Source organism: Podarcis muralis, chromosome 2 (assembly GCF_964188315.1).
Source record: "Podarcis muralis chromosome 2, rPodMur119.hap1.1, whole genome shotgun sequence".
NCBI classification, from domain to species: domain Eukaryota; kingdom Metazoa; phylum Chordata; class Lepidosauria; order Squamata; family Lacertidae; genus Podarcis; species Podarcis muralis.
The window spans coordinates 14,618,846-14,640,271 of record NC_135656.1 but is presented as its reverse complement, the minus strand read 5'-3'; the positions used below and the strand labels follow the sequence as shown (position 1 = coordinate 14,640,271).

Genomic DNA, 21,426 nt, shown 5'->3' with positions numbered 1-21,426 from the left:
GTTCAATTTCTCCCCCAAAATATAGTCCAGCCCCCCACAAGGTCTGAGGGACAGTGGACCCTGCTGAAAAGGTTTGCTGACCCCTGATGTAATACAATCATACTTGGCTACAAGTGACTGCCAAATAATAATAATGCAGGAATATGCAGCTGTCCCATATGGGGTTCGAACCTGCAACCTTGGGCATTATCAGTACCATGCTTGAACCAACTGATTTACATAGTAGATCCACCCCGGGTCCTGAATACAGAAATGAGTCTGCAAAAAGCCCTGAGGTGGTGGCTTCAGATCCCTGGACAAAGTTTCTCCCATCACAGTGCCGTGTGAGCAGAAGCAACACATTTGCCCCAACGTTCCCTCCCATGCAAATGAATGGGTTGCCTTCCATTTAGCATGCAAATGAATGGGTACTTTCCATTTAGCATTTAAAACAAGAGGGAAGGGCTGTCGTACATGGGTATAGTGCATGCTTTGCATGCAAAAAGGCCGAAGTTCAATTCCTGGTGCCTACAGGTAAAAAAAAAAGAAAAAAAGATAAAGGACTCCTGGACGGTTAAGTCCAGTCAAAGGCGACTTTGTTGTGGCGCTCATCTCGCTTCAGGCCGAGGGAGCCGGCATTTGTCCACAGAAAAGCTTTCTGGGTCATGTGGCCAGCATGACTAAACCACTTCCAGCGCAACAGAGCACCATGACGGAAGCCAGAGCGCATGGAAACACTGTTTACCTTCCCGCTGGAGTGGTACCTATTTATCTACTTGCACTGGCCTGCTTTCGAATTGCTAGGTTGGCAGGAGCTGGGACAGAGCAGCAGGAGCTCACCCCGTCGAGGAGATTCAAACCGCCAACCTTCTGATTGGCAAGCCCAAGAGGCTCAGTGGTTTAGACCACAGCGCCACCTGCGTCCCTAGCCTCAAAAGACCTCTGCCTGAACCCCTGGAGAGCTACTGTCAGTCATTGCAGACAACTACTGAGCTAGGGCCTGATGTGATATAAGACATCTTCCTGGGCACCTGTATGGCAACAAGAAACTGCCTGCTTTAGTAGGCAGCACACGAGTCTTTTGGCCACCTGTCGCAGCCACGGGTAGTGTTATTGCCTGAGGCTAGGGCTGGTTCTCGGTTGATGAGCTTACATAGCAGGTGGGTTGTTGCGAGGGTGAAGAGCAGGTCAGGATGCAGGCCTTAATTGTTGCTGGGTAATCACACAATCTGCAGCTGGCGGAGTTTGGAGAGGCAAGGGGCTGGCTCTATAAATAGGAGTCACGCCATTAGGAACAAGCAGGTGTTGCTGTTATCTCAATGCTCACCTGGCCCTGGTTGTCATAGTACCTGGAGCCTGGCGGTTCAACGATATTCCTGCAGCATGACTCCTGTAACCTAAGCGAAGAGGTAATAACGTGAGCAGCAAGCTGGGTGACCACGCAAGGACTGAGGCAGAAGGAGCGCCAACTTTGTCTCGTCTAGAAAAGGATCTCTTCCTCTAACAGCAGCCCAACAGGCTAGAATTCTGCAGGTGAAACCTCGGGGCCATCTCCGTGCCAGCGGAGGTTTCACCTGCTAGATTTCTGCAGTTGAGATATGTGTGTTCTTATTTACTTATTGAATTTATATACCGCCCTATACCCGGGGGTCTCAGGGCGGTTCGCAGAATAAAATCAAAGATATAAAACCACAAAACATGTACCTACAGGACCGCCTCTCCTGGTATGTGCCGCGGAGGACCTTAAGGTCCACAAATGACAACATTTTTTGAGGTCCCAGGTCGCAAGGTGGTTAGATTGGTCTCAACTAGGGCCAGGGCCTTTTCAGTACTGGCCCCAACTTGGTGGAACGCTCTGTCACAAGAGACTAGGGCCCTGCGGGACTTGACATCTTTCCGCAGGGCCTGCAAGACAGAGCTGTTCTGCCTTTCCTTTGGTTTGGACTCAGTCTGACACTTATGTTTCCCTCCCCTTATGGTTTTGATCTATGGGCTACTTTTAAAACGAGGCTGCATTTCAAATTGCATTTTAACCTGTATTTTAAATTGGTTCTTTTCCTATTATGATTTTACTGTAATTTTACTGGTGTTAGCTGCCCTGAGCCCGGCTCTGGCTGGGGAGGGTGGGGTATAAATAAAATTTATTATTATTATTATTAAACAACAACCCAATAGCCCCCCAAAAAAACAAAACAAAACACATTTTAATGGGGGTTTACATCTATTGATTGCACTTAGAAGCAAAATGCATTGACAAAGATATATAAATAACATTCAATAAATCTTTACAATGTAGGACACATCATAAAAACTGATCCATTGCAAAATAAACATCATGTAAATAAAATATATCAATATTTTCTTAAATTGCTCCCAGTAAAGTACAACATCCTACACTTCAGAATTCAAACATAAACCTTCTGTCTGGCTAGCCTTTCCTTCTTTTGCCTTAACCTTTAAGAAATATTTTTAGTTTAATCAATTATACCACACATCCCAATCTGCTATTGATAGCCGTTATTAATTTTTCATTCATTATGTAAAAATCATTTCTACTTTCACATCCTGCCTTTCCTTCATCACGGAACTCAAAATGACAATCTATGGCATTCCCTGCACCTGTTGGACTTCTGCCCGGTGGCTGCAGGACCTACATTTAGACCACATTTTGAGACTGTAGTTTATTTCACCAGGAAAGTGTGCTATTTCTGCACTTCCTGCACCGCATGTTCCTGCAAGGTTGTTCGATTCCCAGCCTGAGAAGAAAAGTTGCTACTATCCCATAGGTGGAGGGTTCTGTGCTGGAAATGGATTGGAGTGCACTGCTAAATTTTAGAATCTCATAGAAGCTCTTATTGTTTTGTTATCCTAGCTGTCCTTGGCGCAACCTGAAATCTGTTCCACACCTTGCTGAGGCTCATCTAACAGGTTCTATTAATTGTGCGAAAGCAATTAACATGCTTATTTTTAAAAATTCAAAGAGCTGCCTCGTTGGTCTCTCGATTGGGGCCGCAGCGTGTGGGGAGAGGGATCTAACCCGTTCATCCTTTGCTGCGGCCCTACAGAAAATCACCGCCGCAAGGAGGGCACCAGCTCTCTGCATTCCTCCTATATCGTTTTCCAAGGCAGGTTATATTGGGAAAGCCTATTGGTGTTTCGCAACTTCCTGACTAGTTGCAGGACCTTAGCCAGACCTAGCAGAGTACACGCAGAATCCACGGAAGCAATTGGCGACTTGGCTGCAGACAGGATAGACGAAGCAGGAACCAGGAACTTGTAGTTTATTATACACAGTGGACTATTTACAGAAACAGAACACGGATCTTTTGCTAGCTCTCTCTGACACGACTCACAACTCCTACACTGACACACAGAACTCTGAACCTCTGAACACTGAACTAACACATTCCAGTTAGTAGGCCATTAATTATTACTCCCTTGAAAGAGCTTGACCAATCAGGGAGCTGTCTCCATGTCTCTGTTATCACCAGGCAGACTAACTCCTTCAGATTGCCTTCTGGCTGTCTGCCAAACCTTAATTGACTCTGTGTGAGTAGCTGCACGTACACAGTTTCCCAACAGGTTATTGTATTTGCTTTACGGTTCTCGCCATGCTACAGTTGCCCCCTTCAATGTTCTCTAACGGAGAGGTGGAGAGAACCTGTGGCTCTCTTGGAATACGGTGGTACCTTGGTTCTCAAACACCTTGGAACCCAGTTTGCAAACTTTTTTCGGGAGCTGAACATGCTCCGCTTGGAGTGTTAAGCTGGTGATTTGAGTGCCACACTTCCGTTTGGAGTGTTACGCCGAGGTCTGTCTGCTTTTGCTATTTATTTTGCGTTTTCGTTTTTGCAGCTAGCTCTTTCTGTTTTGTGTGGAACCCAGTTCAGCTACTGATTGATTGATTGTGCGACTGCAGTACGTTGTTTACCGCTTTCATTTTATGGGTCAGCGGTCTCGTTAGATAGTAAAATTCATGTTAAATTGCTGTTTTAGGAGTTGTTTTTAAAAGTCTGGAATGGATGAATCCATTTTGCATTACAGTGGTACCTCAGGTTAAGTACTTAATTCGTTCTGGAGGTCCGTTCTTAACCTGAAACTGTTCTTAACCTGAAGCACCACTTTAGCTAATGGGGCCTCCTGCTGCCACCGTGCCGCCGGAGCACAATTTCTGTTCTCATCCTGAAGCAAAGTTCTTAACCTGAGGTAATATTTCTGGGTTAGTGGAGTCTGTAACCTGAAGCGTATGTAACCCGAGGTACCACTGTACTTTCTATGGGAAAGCGCACCTTGGTTTTGGAACGATTTGATTTTGGAACAGACTTCCAGAATGGATTCAGTTTGAGAACCAAGGTACCAATGTAGTTGAAATCTGGCTCCCATCAACCTTGCCCATTGGCCAGGCAGAAAGTAGGATCCAGAGAGACCCACAGGTTCCCCCCGCCCTGCTCTAATGGTTCAAGGACCTGTGGCGTGTGACTTTTGGAGTGTGTGCCCCTTTGCAGACGTCCTCACAAACGTTCCCACTGCAGATAATAACTGGGCTTGGTAGAGTCGTCAGGCTGACCACACAAAAAACCTCTTTTGCTTTACTTCTCATTTCTCTTCTTGCTTCGCAACAGGAATTATATAGAATTGCTGAGAGTATGAGGAAACATCTTCCTTGACCTTTCGTTTTGGGAACCAAGTAGCAGACAGGGGGTCTGCTTTCCTTAACCTTTGTCTCTGTTTGCAAAAGAAGGTGCAAGAGAAGGCTGGTTTGGGCCTCTAAACTGGGAGGACCAGACCCATCGGATGTCAAGGAGATAAAGAACAACACAACTTTTAGAAGACATCTGAAGATTTTTTCAACGTTTGATGTTTTAGTATGCTTTTATATGTGTTGGAAGCTACCCAGATGCCGGGTATAAATATTATTATTGCTGTTGTTCTTGTTGTTATTATTAATAATACAGTGGTACCTCGGGTTACATACGCTTCAGGTTACATATGCTTCAGGTTACAGACTCCGCTAACCCAGAAATAGTGCTTCAGGTTAAGAACTTTGCTTCAGGATGAGAACAGAAATCGTGCTCCGGCAGCGCGGTGACAGCGGGAGGCCCCATTAGCTAAAGTGGTGCTTCAGGTTAAGAACAGTTTCAGGTTAAGTACGGACCTCCGGAACGAATTAAGTACTTAACCTGAGGTACCACTGTAATAATATTTCAATGACTCTTTCTCCACCAGTTGGTGGAAACTTCACTAGGGTGTCAGCACAGTAGCTCCCTGGGTAGAGCATGAGATTCTTAATCTCTGGGTCCTGGGTATGAACCCCGCCTTGGGCAAAAACTAGATGTCCACTTTATGAAGGGGATGTGGGTGACAATGTGGTCTAAACTACTGAGCATCATGGGCTTGCTGATCAGAAGGTCAGCAGTTCAAATCCCCGCAATGTGGTGAGCTCCTGTTGCTCTGTCCCAGCTCCTGCCAACCTAGCTGTTCAAAAGCATACCAGTGCAAGTAGATAAATAGGTACCATTGTGGCAGGAAGGTAAACGGTGTTTCCGTGCGTTCTGGCTTCCGTCACAGTGTCCCGTTGCACCAGAAGCGGTTTAGTCATGCTGGCCACATGACCCGGAAAGCTGTCTGTGGACAAACGCCGGCTCCCTCAGCCTGAAAAGCAAGGTGAGTGCCACAACCCCATAGTCGCCTTTGACTGAAGCTGGGACAGAGCAACGGGAGCTCACCCCGTCGCGGGGATTCGAACCGCAGACCTCCCGATCGGCAAGCCCAAGAGGCTCAGTGGTTTAGACCGCAGCACCACCTGCATCCTTTGTTGTTGTTTAGTCGTGTCCAACTCTTTGTGACCCCATGGACCAGAGCATGCCAGGCCCTCCTGTCTTCAGTCCCCTATTATGAGCAGAACATCCTTCTTTGGTGTCACTTCTATAAGGTCTTGTAAGTCTTCATAGAATTGGTCAATTTCAGTTTCTTCAGCACCAGTAGTTGGTGCATAAACATGGATTACTGTGATGTTAAAAGATCTGCCTTGGATTCGTATTGAGATCATTCTATCATTGTTGAGACTGCATCCCAGTACAGCTTTCGCCACTCTTTTGTTGACTATGAGGGCCACTCCATTTCTTTTACGGGATTCTTGCCCACAGTAGTAGATATGATGGTAATCCGAACTGAATTTGCCCATTCCCGTCCATTTTAGTTCACTGATGCCCAGGATGTCAATATTTATTCTTGCCATCTCATTTTTGACCACATCCAACTTACCCAGGTTCATGGGTCTTACATTCCAGGTTCCTATGCAATATTTTCCTTTACAGCATTGGACTTTCCTTTCGCTTCCAGGCATATCCGCAACTGAGCGACCTTTCAGCTTTGGCCCAGCCACTTCATCAGCTCTGAATCCTTAGTATTGTCAAAACCGACTGGCAGAGGTGCTGCAGGATTTAAGACCTGGGACTCATCTTCCCCTATTTGGAGAAGCTGGGGATTGAACCCCTCACCTTCTGCATGCAAAGCAGGTGTTCTGCCACTGAGCTGAACCCTTCCCCTTCAATTACCATGCCCAGAAAGCACAAACCTGTTGGGATTCGCAGGATACTGGATAAGTCTGCAGGCTTCAACAGGATGATGCAATACTCTGCTGGGTCAGAGTGACTCAGCAGAAGTGTGATTAGTGTGATTGGCTATCACCTGTTTTAAAAGGAAAGCCTGTTTAACAGTTAGTGTGGTGGTTGTGCTGTAGTGTGGTGGTGCTGTGGTGGAGAGTATTCGTTTGTAAGTACTCTGTATGGACTGTTTCTTTTGTATATAGCCTGTATATAGCTCACATTAAAAGGACTGCGCTGAAAAACCTGGAACTCTTAATGCTTTGCTGAAAACGCCGCGTGGAATACGCGACAGGGTTATGGGCCCAGCACGCTTCCGCTGCGCAAGAGTACAGGTGGCAGTTATCTAGCCGTGGGTGCTGGAGGTGAGCTGCAGGGATGGAGCAGTCCAGAACTGGCATGTTGCTGGAGAAGCTAACGGCCACGAACTACAGCATCTGGTCGGTCCGCATGCAACACTTCCTCAAGCGTGAGGGCCTGTGGAAGGTGGTGGAAGCTCCACCGCAGCCCCCTGAGGAGGATGAGGACGACGATGAAAAGCTGGCACTAGCAGAGGCCCAGCTTGAAAGGGATGAGAAAGCTTTGGCTACGATCATCCTTGGAGTGGACGACAGCCAGCTAGTCTACGTAGCTGATAAGGTGACAGCAAGTGAGGCGTGGAATGCGCTCAAGGCTGTCCATGTGCGAGAGACAGCTGGCTCACTGATAACACTGACCAGGAGACTGTACCGGTGTCGGAAGAAACCGGGGGACTCCCTGGTAAACCACCTAAAATTCCTAACAGGCTGTTTCCAGGAGCTAGCCTTAAGAGGGAGGCCTGTGGGGGAAGAGGACAAAGTCTTTATAGTCCTGAGTTCCCTTGATGACAGCTATGATATGCTGGTCAACTCCCTCGAGTCGGTAGAGACTGATAAGCTGACTCTGGAATACGTTACCGGACGGTTGTATGCAGAGGAGGACAGGCGTGCAGAGCGAAAGATGACCTCAGCCCAGCTGTTGGAGCATCCCAGAGGGAACAACAGCCGGGAAGAGCAGAGGTGTCGGGAGCCGGAGAAACAGCCAGGAGGAGCTGCTGCGGACCAGCCGGTGGTCAACAAAGTAAAAAGGTGTTTTTGCTGCAAGTCCAGTGGACACCTGCTGCGGGACTGCCCAAGAAAACAACAAAAACAGCAGAAGCACAAAAGCCAGCAGAGGGAGTCTACCGCTTGGGTGTCTGCAGATGGTCAAGAAAATGAAGAGCTGTGGGTTCTGGACAGTGGAGCTTCTCAAACCTTTTGTAAAAGAAAAGGACTGCTAACTGATGCTAGGGCTTCAAACAAAAAACATGTAAGTCTTGCTACGGGCCAGAAAGCTAATGTGGTTTGTGAGGGGGAGGTTGTGTTCCCACAGCTGGGACACACATTCAGGAATGTGTTGTGTGTGCCTAGTTTGCAAAACAATCTCCTGAGCATTCCTGACTTGGCAAAAGCAGGCTTTGAAGTAAACTTTGTGGGAGATCAGTGCCAGATAAAGCAAAATGGGACAGTGTTGGCAAATGCTAACCTTAGAACTAATATGTATGTACTGCAGTGTGAGTCTAATGTTGCGAATGTGCAAAATGTCCCAACCCATGATATGTGTATTCATCTCCTGCACAGGCGTCTGGCTCATGCAAGCTATAAGGTGCTGAACAAAACATTGGAGTTGTGTGGGGGGATGAAAAACATTAAAAGTTGTGATAATTACTTAGACTGCAATATCTGCAAGGAGGTTAAAAGCAGGGCTTGCCCAGTAGCAAGAGCAAGCCAGAGAGAAACCAAAAAACCACTGGAGTTGATTCATGCTGATGTAACTGGTCCTTTTCCACCAAGTGTCTCCCACAACAAGTACTGTTTGATCCTAGTGGATGACTATTCTAGATTTGGCTGGGTCTATCCATTAAAGCAAAAGTCTGACGTTGCCCAAACTTTGAAGTTCTGGGTAAGAAGGGTAGAAAGGCAACTTGGCAAAAAGGTGTGCTCTATTCAGACAGACAGGGGAGGAGAGTTTATGGCAAGCTCCCTAAGAAACTGGTTGCGTTCCCAAGGGATTAAACATAGGCTTACCAATGTGGCGACGCCTCAGGAGAACGGGGTAGCAGAGCGTAGGGGAGGTGTCTTGCAGACACAAATGAAAGCATTGTTAGCAGATGCAAATCTTCCAATTAAGTACTGGGCTGAGAGTATTAAGACCGCAAATTATATTGGGAATCGCTTGTGGTCAAGGGTACTAGATGACATACCCTATAAAATTCTCTATAACAAAAGTCCCAGTTTGCAACATTTGAGAATCTTTGGGACAAAGGCATGGGTTGACATACCTGTAAAGAACCGAAGAAAAGGTGGGAAAAGGGCACAGCAGTTGCTATTTCTTGGGTATGAAAGTGGTACGAAAGCCTACAGGTTTGAAGATGATAAAAATCTTTTGAGTTATAGTCGATCAGCCAGCTTTAATGAGCAAAGAAATTGGCCCAAGATACATGCAAACCTGCTGCCAGGAAAAGTTTTACTGCCGAGCATACCTGATAAGGCAGTTGAAACAAAGCTGAGAATTGGCAGCTCTCCCAGAGAAACTGAAAGGGAGGAGGTAAAGACTGAGCATTTTTCTCCAGCTGCTAGCATGGAGCAGGGGAGAGAAGAAAGTGCAACAGGGACAGGAGGAGGTAAATCTCCAGAGTCAATCCACCCCAAAAGCAGTCCTGAAGGTAGCCCAGGGGGTGAGATTAATGAACCAAGGAGGTCTGCAAGAAGTAATAAAGGTCAACCTCCAGACCGTTATGGGTTCCCAGCCACCATAAACCAGGTTTGTGTAACTGAGCCAGAAAACTTTGAAGAAGTGCAAGAGTTACCTACTCTAGAGAAAGAGGCGTGGTTAAAGGCAATGCAGGCAGAGTATAACTCTCTGCTAAACAACAATGTGTTTGTACCTACAGAATTGCCTGAAGGTAAAAAGCCCATAAGCTGTAAGTGGGTTTTTAAAGTGAAAAAACTGGCTGATGGTAGTTGTCAGAGGAAAGCCAGATTGGTTGCACGGGGCTTTACACAGAGGAAAATGATACATTATGATGAAGTGTTTGCCCCAACAGCAAAGGCTGAAACAGTAAAATCAGTTTTAGCAATGGCAAGTCTGAGAGGGTTAAAAGTTAATCATTTTGATGTTGCCTCAGCATATTTAAATGCTCCTATTGACGCCGAGGTGTATTTACAGCAAATACCAGGTTATGAGCTGGAAAAAGACAGCATGGTGTTGAAACTGCAAAGGGCACTATACGGTTTACACCAAAGTGCACGTCTATGGCATGAATGCATAGACACAACTTTGAAAAAGATGGGATTCAAACAAAGCCTGGCTGATTCCTGTTTATATTCAGCAATGGTGCAAGGAAGTGTTTGTTATTTACTTTTGTATGTTGATGATATCTGTCTAATAACAACTGCACAAAAGCAAGTGTCTTGGTTTATAAACAGCCTAGGTAACAAATATAAACTAAAGTATTTGGGAGAGATTCAGAATTACTTAGGAGTAGAGGTTCAGAGAAATGAAAAGGGTGTCTACTCTCTGAGTCAGAAGGAAAAAATTGAAAAGTTACTGAAGACATATGGAATGGAGAGGGCAAATGAGGTTGACACTCCCATAACTACCCAGTACAAAAATGAACCAGAAGGGCAAAAATGTGAGAATGCAACAGCGTTTCATTCTCTGTTGGGTTCTCTGTTATATTTAAGTTGTTGGACAAGACCCGACATAACATTGGCAGTGCACATGTTAAGCCAAAGAAGTGCAGACCCGGCTCAGAGAGATTGGGTAGCACTTAAAAGAATCCTAAGGTATCTGAAAGGCACAAAAGATTACAAACTGGTGCTGGATACAGGATATGATCAGCAAGTGTATGCATATGCTGATGCCAGCTGGGGGGACAGAGAAAATGGAAAGTCTACCACTGGCTATGCCATATATATTGGAAATGCCCTGGTTCAGTGGAAATCCCAGAAACAAACATTTGTTGCCACAAGTACTTGTGAAGCAGAGTACTCAGCCATAAGCGAATGTGTATCACAAATAGAATGGTTTGCTTGCCTAACAAAAGAGCTTGGAATACCTTCTGAAATGCCAATCACTGTGCTAAGTGACAACATGGCTGCACAACAGCTTGCCAACCAACAGAACTTTAAAAGCAAGAGTAAACATATTGCTATAAGATACGGAAATGTAAAAAATGCTTTGGAAAGAAATGTGTTAAAGGTACAGCACTGTAACACAAAATGTAATGTGGCAGATTTGTATACAAAATGTTTGGATGCTCCTAAATTTCGAGACTTAAGAGAATTATTAGGTCTCAAGCCTTTGACTTAAGGAGGAGTGTTGGGATTCGCAGGATACTGGATAAGTCTGCAGGCTTCAACAGGATGATGCAATACTCTGCTGGGTCAGAGTGACTCAGCAGAAGTGTGATTAGTGTGATTGGCTATCACCTGTTTTAAAAGGAAAGCCTGTTTAACAGTTAGTGTGGTGGTTGTGCTGTAGTGTGGTGGTGCTGTGGTGGAGAGTATTCGTTTGTAAGTACTCTGTATGGACTGTTTCTTTTGTATATAGCCTGTATATAGCTCACATTAAAAGGACTGCGCTGAAAAACCTGGAACTCTTAATGCTTTGCTGAAAACGCCGCGTGGAATACGCGACAACAAAACCTTCTAGCACTGCTGCTGCTGCTTGTTTGCAAGGAAGGTGGGGGAAAGAGGGAAGAAATCTCCTTTCACTCTAAGTCCCTTTGCCTAGGATGCAAGTGACCTGGAAGTGCAGAAATGTCGAGAACAAGCCTACCAGCAGAGCTACTCTGTGCAGGTTTATTTGTGGCAGTTCCGGCGGGCTAAATATTAAAACCTCCGTCATTCGGCTTCTGGGGAAGCGTTGCCAAGTGTAGGTGGGCAACACCAAATGACTAATGCGAACCACGCGATATAGTTAGAAAATGTGCGAGGACAAGACGCCGCCTGACCGAGGGAATGAGGAAAAGACGCATCTGCGTGCATCTGCTCCTGACAGACCTTCTGCCGTTCTTCTGGCCTGCGTGTTGTCATTCCGTATTTGGGTTACAAGCGCTGCATCCCCTCCCTTTCCCCTCCTCTTTTCTTAAGCAGTCGGGAAAAGCTCTTCGCCAAACCAATAAACAGACATAGCGGGAGCTTGGCATTAGCCAGCCAAGATACCTATCATGAATTGGGATGTGGAGCCGACAAAGGAAATCGGTTGAACGATAAAATCCAGAGCGAAAACGAGGGTGCGAAGAGAGCGTCTCCACAGAAGTCCTAAAGGGCAAGTGACAAAAGACCTTTGCTGTCTTTTGAAAAGCTGGGTGGGGAAAAGGGATTTTCTGTCAGGGGCAGACTTTCCTGGCGTAGTTGCTGCAGCAACAGCACAAACTGTACCTGACAGACACACACACACACACACACACACACACAAATTCCCGCAAGAAGGTAGCTGCAACATCCTGTATTCCAAGAGTTTGGGGCCTCAGGCATCTAGGGGCCAGAGACAGCCCTCCAGGCCTGTCTATCTGGCCCTCAGGACACTTCCCAGGCTGCACCCCCTCTCCCTAGGCAACCACACTGCCACACCCTCCAAGTGTCCTTATTTTCCAGGGACAGTCCCGGGTTGACAGAAACCAAACCTGGAATGTCCTGCTTCTCCTTAGGGTGTCCCTATATTCAAAGTGTTGGTGCTGACCTTTAAAGCCCTAAATGACCTCGGCCCAGTATACCTGAAGGAGTGTCTCCATCCCCATCGTTCTGCCCGGACACTGAGCTCCAGCTCTGAGGGCCTTCTGGCGGTTCCCTCACTGCAAAAAGTGAAGTTCCAAGGAACCAGGCAGAGGGCCTTCTTGGTGGTGGCGCCCGCCCTGTCAGATGTCAAGGAAATAAACAACTATCTGACTTTTAGAAGACATGTGAAGGCAGCCCTGTATGGAAAGTTGGTTTAATTTTTTATTATGTTTTTATATACAGCGGTACCTCGGGTTACATATGCTTCAGGTTACATACGCTTCAGATGTCAAGGAAATAAACAACTATCTGGCAGCCCTGTTTAGGGAAGTTTTTAATGTTTGGTATTTTATCGCTTTAGTATTATTATAATTATGATGATGATTATGATGATGATGATTAGAGCCACCCAGAGTGGCTGAAGAAACATAGCCAGATGGGCGGGGTATAAATAATAAATTATTATTATTATTATTATTATTATTATTATTATTATTGAAACATTGGAGGATGTGGAGTTATGTGACCCCCAAGCCAAGGAGATGAGTAACTCTTCAACCTTTAGAAGACATCTGAAGGTGATACTGTACAGTGGTACCTCTGGATGCGAACGGGATCAGTTCCGGAGGCCCATTCGCATCCTGAAGCGAACGCATCCCGCATCTGCGGGTCGTAATTCGCTGCTTCCGCGCATGCGCGTGACGTCATTTTGAGCGTCTGCGGATGCGCGAGCAGCAAAACCCGGAAATAACGTGCTCCGATACTTCCAGGTCGCAGCGGAGTGCAACCTGAAAAGGCTTAACTTGAAGCGACTTCAACCCGAGGTATGACTGTGCAGGGAAGCTTTTAATGTTGTTTTACATTTTTATATATGTTGGAAGCCACCCAGAGTGGCTGGGGCAACCCAGTCCGATGGGCAGGGTATAAATAATAAAAGTGTTATTCTTATCATTGTTAAGAAAAGGTAAAGGGACCCCTGACCAATAGGTCCAGTCGTGACCGAATATGGGGTTGCGGCGCTCATCTCGCTTTATTGGCTGAGGGAGCCAGTGTACAGCTCCCGGGTCATGTGGCCAGCACGACTAAGCTGCTTCTGGCGAACCAGAGCAGCGCATGGAAATGCCGTTTACCTTCCCGCCGGAGCGGTACCTATTTATCTACTAGAACTGGCGTGCTTTCGAACTGCTGGGACCGAATAACGGGAGCTCAGCCTGTTGCAGGGATTCGAACTGCCGACCTTCTGATCAGCAAGCCCTAGGTTCTGTGTTAAGTAGAGCATCCCTATTTTCATCAGAAATGTTGGAGGGTACGTACTCCTCACCAGCCCAGCTGCATACCCAACCCACCCTGAGTGTTTTTGCCTACCTGGAATATGTCCTTGAACCCCGATTATGTGTCTTTGCTCGCCTAGAATAGGAGAGGACAGAGGGGGTGCCCTCAGGTCCTGCCCCCCACCGGGAGATGACGCCCCCTCCTCAGGTTGCCCCAAAGCGAATTCCCCTCTTGCCCTAGCCCACCAGCCCCCCCTCACAAAAAAAATTACAATCTTTCAATGCTTAACCGCACCATCACATTTCCAGGAGGCAAACACCTACTCGTTTTAACAAACCGCGTCTGTGAGGAAAGAGACTTCCCTCAACGCAAGCCACAAGAGGCAGGGCTGAGGAGAAAAGAAACATATATGGACAGTCGAGGAAGTCGAGGCGGAGATGGGAAACCACGATGACGCCAAAGAAAATGGCGGTCGGCGTGGAGGGGAAGTTCTCGTGACCTCGGCTGCTATCTCTAGAAGTCTTCGGAGGGGGAAACAAACTGAGGGATGTCGCCAGTATCTTTCCGCTGCCTTCATTTCCCCACCTCGTGGCACGTTTATCACAACTGAGTCGTTTTTTCATTGGCATAACGGAAAAGTAAAAGGGAGGAGGGCACAGGTGGCTTAAGGCCTGCCAAGGAGCTCCCCAAGTCAAAGAAACGATGCCCCACTTTCCTGACTTTGTTGTTGTTGTTTAGTCGTTTAGTCGTGTCCGACTCTTCGTGACCCCATGGACCAGAGCACGCCAGGCCCTCCTGTCTTCCACTGCCTCCCGCAGTTTGGTCAAACTCATGTTGGTAGCTTCGAGAACACTGTCCAACCATCTCGTCCTCTGCCGTCCCCTTCTCCTTGTGCCCTCCATCTTTCCCAACATCAAGGTATTTTCCAGGGAGTCTTCTCTTCTCATGAGGTTGGAGCCTCAGCTTCAGGATCTGTCTTTCCAGTGAGCACTCAGGGCTGATTTCCTTAAGAATGGATACGTTTGATCTTCTTGCAGTCCATGGGACTCTCAAGAGTCTCCTCCAGCACCACAACTCAAAAGCATCAATTCTTCAGCGACCAGCCTTCTTTATGGTCCAGCTCTCACTTCCATACATCACTACTGGGAAAACCATAGCTTTAACTATACGGACCTTTGTTGGCAAGGTGATGTCTCTGCTTTTTAAGATGCTGTCTAGGTTTGTCATTGCTTTTCTCCCAAGAAGCAGGCGTCTTTTAATTTCGTGGCTGCTGTCACCATCTGCAGTGATCATGGAGCCCAAGAAAGTAAAATCTCTCACTGTCTCCATTTCTTCCCCTTCTATTTGCCAGGAGGTGATGGGACCAGCGGCCATGATCTTCGTTTGTTTGATATTGAGCTTCCAACCATATTTTGCGCTCTCCTCTTTCACCCTCATTAAAAGGTTCTTTAATTCCTCCTCACTTTCTGCCATCAAGGTTGTGTCATCTGCATATCTGAGGTTCTTGATACTTCCTCAGATATGCAGATGACACCACACTGACTTATACCTGACTTATACTTGAGCAAATCCGCGTACAGTAGAGATGAATAAAGCACAACCTGAGAAGGCAAAAGAAAGAAGGCATGGGATATGGATACTTCCCTTTTGGGAAAATGTAGATTTTTCATTGCATTTTCAATAAGAAACCAACATAAGAACAAATAAGCCTCACACAGGAAAGAGCGGAGACGCAAGGATAGGAAAGAAATGCAGAAAGCACAGCATATTACGGTCTAAGAGAAAATTATATGAAAATGTTCTATCGGAGGTATCCAACATCGAGTCAATTAGCAAAAATGTATAAATCTAAATCAAATAAGCGTTGGAAATGTAAAGAGAAAGAAGGTTCTTTTCACCACATGTGGTGGTCTTGTGGTAAGGTTAAAGCTTACTGGGAGATGATATATAATGAATTGAAAAGGATGTTTAAAATAGCTTTTGTAAAAAAAACCCAAAAAAACCAAAAGCTTTTCTTTTGAGAATTATAGGGACAGAACTACTGTATAGAAACTTATTCATGTATGCTACCAGAGCGGCAAGAATGTTACTCGCCCCAAAATGGAAAGAAGCAGAATTCCCAGCAAAGGAAGAATGGATACAAAAACTTATGGAATATGCAGAAATGGCGAAATTTACCGGAAGAATAAGAAATCCAGACAACAAACTTTTTGTAACAGAGTGGAAATGGTTTATTGAATATTTACAGATAAACTGTAAACAGATAAGAACATTGGCAGGATTGTTGTAATAACCTGCAGTTTTATAAGAGTACACATTTAAAGCAGCTGAATAAATGAGCATATTAAATTAATTTGGATATGCAGAAGATATTAGAAATAAATTTAAGGAACCACAGAAAGAGGGGGAAGGAAGTCGAGCTTTGAAATGTTAAAATGATTGTAGAATTAGTGAAATGTATAAACCTGAAAAGCATAATTTAAAAAAAATGCAGAAAGCAAAATGGCCAATCACTGCATGTTTATTGTAGCCAAATACCTTGGTACAACTGAAGGGATGGGCTGGTTGTGTTCTGTTTCGTTTGTGTAAGAAATGAAGCTGACCGAAATCACAAAAAGTTAGCGTGTTGCGCTTTGTTCCTTGGCTTCCTTTAGGTTATGTGATCGATCACACACCAAGGCTATCTGCCATTCTTTACCAGAACTCAAGATTGCTCAGGTTGAAGGTTTTCCAAAATCTGGGTAGGGTTATTCCCTTCAGATGCTCCCAGCCTCTTCTTCATTCTTCCAAAGAGCCCCTCTCCTAATACTTTGTTGACATACCTTTTAATGCAACTCCAATGATTTTAAGTATAAAATGGGCATGTGGAATGCAGAGCGCATTCCTGCTTGTCTGGGCAAAACCCTTGACCTTGGCTTGTGCAGCAAGAGCGCCCCCTTCTGACACAGCCAGGCAACATCTCGTTCAGAGAGGAAGCCCAGGCAGGTTCTGAAAACAGAACCTGGGTAGGCAAACTAAGGCCCGGGGGCCGGATCCAGCCCAATCGCCTTCTCAATCCAGCCCACGGACGGGCTGGGAATCAGCTTGTTTTTACATGAGTAGAATGTGTCCTTTTCTTTAAAATGCACCTCTGGGTTATTTGTGGGGCATAGGAATTTGTTTGTTTTGGGGTTTTTTTTCAAAATATAGTCTGCCGGCCCCCCCCCCAAAGGTCTGAGGGACAGTGGACCAGCCCCCTGCTGAAAAAGTTTGCTGACCCCTGATATAAACCCTGTGCTCTAACGGCCCATGTGCCTTTATAGAAAGAGCAAGCAAGGAAGCTCACACCCCCTTTTTGTTCATATACCGCTTAATCAAAAAATATATCTCGAGGCACACACCTGACCTGAACATTTAGAGCACAGTTATACCACTTTAACAAAAGCCTGGGAACTGTAGTTTGTGTAGGGGGTTGTTGTTGTTTAGTTGTTTAGTCGTGTCCGCTCTTCATGACCCCATGGACCAGAGCACGCCAGGCACCTCTGTCCTCCACTACCTCCCGCAGTTTGGTCAAACTCATGCTGGTAGCTTCGAGAACACTGTCCCACCATCTCGTCCTCTGTCGTCCCCTTCTCCTTGTGCCCTCCATCTTTCCCAACATCAGGGTCTTTTCCAGGGAGTCTTCTCTTCTCATGAGGTGGCCAAAGTATTGGAGTCTCAGCTTCAGGATCTGTCCTTCCAGTGAGCACTCAGGGCTGATTTCCTTAAGAATGGATAGGTTTGATCTTCTTGCAGTCCATGGGACTCTCAAGAGTCTCCTCCAGCACCATAATTCAAAAGCAAAATTCTTTGGCGATCAGCCTTCTTTATGGTCCAGCTCTCACTTCCATACATCACTACTGGGTGTAGGGTGTTAGGAGGCTCCTATTCCCCCCCCCCCCCACAAGCTACAGTTCCCCAAGTGGATTAACAGTCAATCACTCTTCCCCGGGAGCTCTGGGAATTGTAGCGCAGTGATGCAAAGAAAACTCCAGTGGTTATAAGTGCTTCTCCTCTGAATGCAATTCTGCCTGCTTCTGCCTGGCAGTGCCTTCGTGCATGTCTGCGGACGTGTGCAGAGATCTGTGCGCATCAGCGTCTCTGGTGTGCATTTCCCACCTGGCGCTCCAACAGCCAGCCAAGGCAAAAACAACAGTTGCATTCCAGAGGCTCTGAGCTTTGCCAACGCAGGCGCAGCGGTCCTGAGACGCAAACCCATTGTGACAGGCCAGTGGGCCCCAGACAGCCAAGCACCTTCTGCTTGGTTTGCAATGGCATGCAAGGCATGGAGGCAACTGGATTTAGCGCCAGGGAGCATCCCACGCCCTGTACCCTGGGCATGCCTGGAGATTTAACTGGAGGGGAGCAATGAAGCGCTGAGAAAGTCTGGAGAGGAGGGGTTGGGGGAGTTGGGGGAGTGGTGCAGGAAAAACAACTTATTCCTTACCTTAAAGAAAACAAAAGAGATCACTGTGGACTTTAGGAAATGTAAATTGAATATTCAGCCACTTATTATTAAGGGGAAGTGCGTGGAACAGGTCTCGGTGTTTCGATTTCTGGGAATGGAGTTGAGAGATGACCTAACCTGGGGAGAAAACAGCAAAGACCTGATGAAGAGAGCACAGCAGAGGTTATATTTTCTGAGAATCCTCCGGAAAAACAATCTCTCAAAGGACCTGTTGATGGCATTTTACCATTGCACTGTGGAGAGCGTATGAACTTATGGTCTGTGTGTGTGGTTTGGGAGCTGCACGGCCAGGGAAAAAACAATGCTATCCAATGTTGTAAAGACTGCAGAGAGAATAATTGGGTGCATTCTTCCCACCTTGGATCAAATCTATGCTGCCAGGTGCCACAAGAAAGCGGCAGAGATAGCGTAGGATAGTACGCACCCCGGAAATGATCTCTTTCAGCTTCTGCCTTCTGGAAGAAGGTATAGGGTTATAAAGGCCAGGACTAGCCGCCTGAGAAACAGTTTCTACGCAAATGCAATTCTGGTTCTAAACGCAGCATAAGGGGTCTCTATAGTAATAGTGTATTTTAAAATGGGGTTTCAGAGTTTTTAGGGGTTTTTGAATGTTTTATGTAGTTTTTCAATTTCATTGTTCTGCATGGGACAATGACAATAAAGATATCGTATATCGTTAGTTGCAAGGAAGCTCTTCCTTCAAGGCCTTCCACTCAAACTCAGGAGACCAAAATGCTGATCTAGAAATCAAGGCTCCCTGACACCTGAGATCAGCCTCCTGTGATTGACAGGTCCCTTTAACACAGGGGTCAGCAACCTTTTTCAGCCGTGGGCCTGTTCACCGTCCCTCAGATCTTGTGGGGGGCCAGACTATATTTTGAAAAAATACTGTATTTTTCACTCTATAGGATGCACTTTTTCCCTTCAAAAATTAAGGGGGGATGTGTGTGCGTCATATGGAGCAAGTGCAGAGGGAGCGCTCCGGACGCTTCGTGTTGCTTTCGCTGAAGACTGGAGAGCGAGAGGAGTCGGTGCGCAATGACCCCTCTCGCTCTCCAGGCTTCAGGGATAACCGCCTGAAGCCTTTGGAGTGCAGCGGGAACTCGCGCTGCACTCCAAAGGCTTTGGGTTCCTTTCGCTGAAGCCGGGAGAGCAATACTCTCCTGGCTTCAGCAGAGAGGGAGAGCTGCGCAGCGCCCCTTCAGCCAAGCGGGAGGAGAAATGGAAGGGGCTCCATTTCTCCTGCCGCTTCGCTGAAGGGGCACTGAGCAGAGGGGGAGAATTCCCCCCCCCCCCCCGTTCTCCCCCTCCTATGATCCGGTGCATCCTATAGAGTGAAAAATATGGTATATATGAAGGAATTCCTATGCCACACAAATAACCCAGAGGTGCATTTTAAATAAAAGCACACATTCTATTCATTTAAAAACACACTGATTCCTGGACCGTCCGCGGGCCAGATTGAGAAGGTGATTGGACCGCATCCGGCCCACGGGCCTTAGATTACCTACCCCTGCTTTAACAGCTGCACAAGAAGAAATGCAACGTCAAGCTTTATCCAGCATAAAAACATGGCAATGAGGCATGCTGAATTTTTGCTCTGGAAACACAGGAGGAAACAGGAAGCTGCCCTGCTTGTCAACGTTATAGGAAAATTTGGGGTTGGCTTTTACAGCTCAAAGGGACAGCGGATGGCGCTGTGGGTTAAAGCCACAGAGCCTAGGGCTTGCCGATCAGAAGGTCAGCGGTTCAAATCCCCACGACGGGGTGAGCTCCCGTTGCTCGGTCCCTGCTCCTGCCAACCTAGCAGTTCGAAAGCACACCAGTGCAAGTACCGGTAGATAAATAGGTACCACTCTGGCGGGAAGGTAAACAGCGTTTCCATGCACTGCTCTGGTTCGCCAGAGGCAGCTTAGTAATGCTGGCCAGCAGCTGCATGTGGAGGAGCGGGGAAGCGAACCTGGTTCACCAGATTACAAGTCCACTGCTCCTAACCACTACACCACACTGGCTCTTTGTTTGCTACTATGTTTTGTGTTTTTATATTGTAAACTGCCCTGTGATCCTTGGTTGAAGGGCTGTGTAGAAATTTAATAAACTAATACAGTGGTACCTCGGGTTACATACGCTTCAGGTTACATACTCCGCTAACCCAGAAATAGTGCTTCAGGTTAAGAACTTTGCTTCAGGATGAGAACAGAAATCATGCTGCGGCGGCAGCGGGAGGCCCCATTAGCTAAAGTGGTGCTTCAGGTTAAGAACAGTTTCAGGTTAAGAATGGACCTCCAGAACGAATTAACTACGTAACCTGAGGTACCAATGTAAGACGAAGTAAGACGAAGCAGGCTTGATAACACAGCACATAAGCTTCAGATCCATGCTGAACAGCAACGAGCAATTATTATTGAACTGCATCAATGTGTTCTCACAAGCTCGTCCTCATAACGATGCTGCCTAGAAGCTTGATTTAAAAAAAATTTGAAAAAATGGGGGTGCAGCTGCAGTCAAGTGAGCTACGTTAACTCAGTTTTGGCCATGGACTCTGAATAACCTCCTAGACTGCTCTCCCTTCCACGCTAGCATGAGGCTTGGAGATTCTGTTTTCCGGGCAGCGCCTTGAAATATCTGAGCCCGACTTAAGTTTTCTGCTTGTGACTCACACTTGTGCCTCGTCCCCAGCTAGTTACGGAGGGCCTTTGGCATGAGATTCAGCATTGAAGCAAATGCAACAGGCAGGCTTTGGGGGGGGGGGAGGAGAGAGAGAGAACCAAACTTCATCTTGAGCCTATTATTCTGAATCCTGCAAAGGGACACATGTCCGGGACTTTTTTTTTTTGGCGCACTCTAGGTTCATCCAGCGTCTTTTCCTGCCTGTTTTTCCTGTGGGATCTTGTGGAATTCCTGCTTGGAAACTCCCTCCCCAGCTTTTCCGGTGGCAGTGAGGGACCATTCTAGGCTGTGTTTAAAGAACATCTTGGGCTGAATGTGAAGCATTTCGCTCCTCTTCCCTGCCTCTGTGTCTGGGGAACACATGCTCTCGTTTTTTCCATCGCAAAAAAAAAGTGCTTCCAGTCTGTTATGTACTGAGTTGAATAGGATCCAAAATGCAGCAGTCTGATTGGTCCTAGAACAATAGGATCCAAAATGCAGCAGTCTGATTGGTCCTAGAACAATAGGATCAAGAATGCAGCAGTCTGATTGGTCCTAGAACAATAGGATCCAGAAGGCAGCAGTCTGATTGGTCCTAGAACAATAGGATTCAGAATGCAGTAGTCTGATTGGTCCTAGAACAATAGGATCCAGA

General features: G+C 46.5%; 1 long non-coding RNA gene across 4 annotated transcripts in view; it reads right to left on the bottom strand.

Annotated features, from left to right (window-relative positions):
- LOC114586731 (uncharacterized) overlaps window positions 1–21,426 on the bottom strand; it is a 58,037-nt gene that overhangs the window by 14,857 nt on the left and 21,754 nt on the right. For all 4 annotated transcript variants that reach the window (XR_013391763.1, XR_013391765.1, XR_013391766.1 and 1 more), the window contains exons 3-4: window positions 18,102–18,239; window positions 1,307–1,376 (exon numbers count right to left, since the gene is read on the bottom strand). This is a non-coding gene — a long non-coding RNA (uncharacterized LOC114586731). The remainder of the gene's footprint in view (window positions 1–1,306; window positions 1,377–18,101; window positions 18,240–21,426) is intronic.